The 2,869-nt window shown below is 31.6% G+C and overlaps 1 non-coding gene across 1 annotated transcript; it reads right to left on the minus strand.

Annotated features, from left to right (window-relative positions):
* Positions 1 to 910: 910 nt before the first annotated feature.
* Trnav-aac (transfer RNA valine (anticodon AAC)) lies at positions 911 to 983 on the minus strand. The gene has a single exon. It is a non-coding gene; the product is annotated as a tRNA-Val (tRNA).
* Positions 984 to 2,869: the final 1,886 nt, after the last annotated feature.

A 2,869-nucleotide genomic window follows, 5' to 3' on the forward strand; every position in this document is an offset into this window, starting at 1 on the left:
GAGTAACAATTTGAGGCGAAGCCGAAAATTGTTAATAAAGACGCCACGAGTATTTTTTGACTCAATTAAACAACGTTGCATACAATACTTTTTCTACGACCAAGCACTTTGAAATAAAATTGTAAATTTAACAAATATTTTTCATTTCATCTATCGCGATTTTGAAGGCAGAAATTTTGTTGTGATTTCTTGGGCCATCACTGATATTTCTTCAGGCGTAGACACTAAGTTTTCGTCTTCATCTATTTTAACTTGAAAGATATACTGTTATTTAACACAAAAGTTAAGTTTTTATTCGACAACCACAATAACCTCATTCAAGAAGTAACAAAGAATAGAGTAGGGTACGGGCGGGAAAATGAATGAATGAAATTAAAAAAACTTGTCTATGGTTCACTTATTTGTCACAGATGACATTTAAAATAAGGTTGGCAACATTGTATTTCATACAATATTCTTTAAGTGGTCATTACACGAAGTATCGAAAAGTACCAAAAAGATACTGCGTGTATGCAAAAATGCGTTTTTGGGGAATAGACTAAAGACTTGTCTTGACAACTATAAGCTAGGGTTTTAAAGATGTGTGCACAACCCTTTAAATGACAAATAAAAGTACGGGAGTAGAAAAAAGTATTAACAAGTAATTTTATCATTATCATATATACTAGCCGTATATGATTATATTATCAGAATAATTATTATTAGATATTACTTTTAAACACATAACAATTAAATAAGTACACGAAGAAACTAAAGAAAGATATTCGAACGAATTTAAACTAAAAATGTTACTCAATTATAAAGAAAATAAGACGTAAAGATTTTGAGTTTATAACTTTAACAATAAATGTTAAAAGTTAGAAACACTGACATTTCAAATAGTTCTAAGAAGAAAAATCAAAAAAGTATGTGTTTCCGCCCGGGATCGAACCGGGGGCCTTCTGCGTGTTAGGCAGATGTGATAACCGCTACACCACGGAAACCTGAATGCTATGCTTGAAATTAACAGTTGTATGCTTTAAACCTGCAAAAATCGATGAAAGTAATCCAATCCAGTTATTTTAAGACCTTGGTATTTGTAGGAGGTACCAATAAAATAAAGATAGTATGCTAGTGTGACATTCGATATTAATCTACATACATGGTACTTATGTTATGATCCACTTCTTCGTAAACACTCTGAATATATTTTTACAGTACATATGGGGCTACTTTATAGCACTAGTGCGAAAAGTAGCATATTACGTTACTGTGTCGAACATTTAAAGGGCCATATGTACTGTAAAACGTTGTACGATACATGTGCGAATAGGTAATTCGCAACTCGTGTCGATTTAAAACACTCCCTTCGGTCGTGTTTTAATTTATCGCCACTCGTTTCGAATTTCCTATTTTTCGCACTTGTATCGTAATGTACTATTTTAATAATACAACTTGTATGTGTGTCGCTTCTAGCTCAGATAAGTTCATTCGACCCTCTCTACCCTAATACCTTTTTTTAATACCAAAATCTGACAGATGGATATATCTGAGAACTCATGTATAAATGGTCTTTTTTTCAACTGTGATTCAGAAAAATATGAAATTGCCAGTGAGTGTGTAAGCAATAGAGTGGATTTTGCTTTGTTTTTATTTTATTTTATTAAATCATATACAAATAGGGTAGTGGGCCGGAGAAAGCTATTATAAGTATATACGAAAAATATTAAATTCGAAACGAGTGGCGATAAATTAAAACACGACCGAAGGAGTGTTTTAAATCGACACGAGTTGCGAATTATCTATTCGCACATGTATCGTACAACGTTTTACAGTACATATGGCCCTTTAAATGTTCGACACAGTAACGTAATATGCTAATTTTCACACTAGTGCGGTAAAGTAGCACCATAATAATATGTACTGTAAAAAAGATAACGTTTTTTGACGTGTTAGCTATTTTTTCAATTAGTCTGATTTATTTAGTAACTACATTATCGTATTGAAACTGACCATTACAATACCTTTTTTACCTTTAGGTACTAATATTTATTCGTAAAAATCGAATATCAGTTTATGCTGATTAATTCGTTAATATATATACATACCTACTGCATTTTGCCAAAGTAACCCAACACTAACACAAATAAAAAGATACCTACTCATTCGTAAAGTAGGTACTTACCTATAATTAAATTGAATAAAAAAAACATATCGTGCAAGATAAATGTAGTGTTTTAGAGTTGTGGAAATATGTCCGTGAGGTCAATTCAAAATAGTGTTTTGATATTAAAATGATATCATTTTGTTATCATTCGCGCGTGCATTTCGCTGGTACTTGTACGAGAAGCATGCTCGAATGTTAACAAAAGACATTGTTTTGACATCTTAATGTACGTTCGAATTGGTATCCGTATTACAATACAATACATTATAAATACTATAATTCTTCTAAATGAAAATAATCAATTAGCCTAACAATACCGAAATTGCTTTTGAAATGTCCCCTCAAATCATGAAAATTAGCATTTAACATTATTAATTGCCAAATTACAAGTAATATTACAATTGAAAACCGGCTGATTACAATAAAATACCTTTAGGCAATAAAATGTACCATCGGATCGTTAATATTGTACCGTTTTCCGCCCAAATATTTAAGAACAAATTAGTGTAATTTGAAATATTTAGGGCAAAGTAACGATAATGTTGGCCATTCAATTGCGAAATACATTTAATTAAATTGATACTTTACAATTTCTCTACCGTTGCGTTTCATCACAAACATTAAAATTTATAAAGAGGAGGATGTTGATTCAGAGGGAGTTAAAAAAAATTATCAAAGCGGTTCAGGGGGCTTGAGCAGGGGGCGGTTTAACGACAAATGAAG

Source organism: Cydia pomonella, chromosome 6 (assembly GCF_033807575.1).
Source record: "Cydia pomonella isolate Wapato2018A chromosome 6, ilCydPomo1, whole genome shotgun sequence".
Taxonomy (NCBI): domain Eukaryota; kingdom Metazoa; phylum Arthropoda; class Insecta; order Lepidoptera; family Tortricidae; genus Cydia; species Cydia pomonella.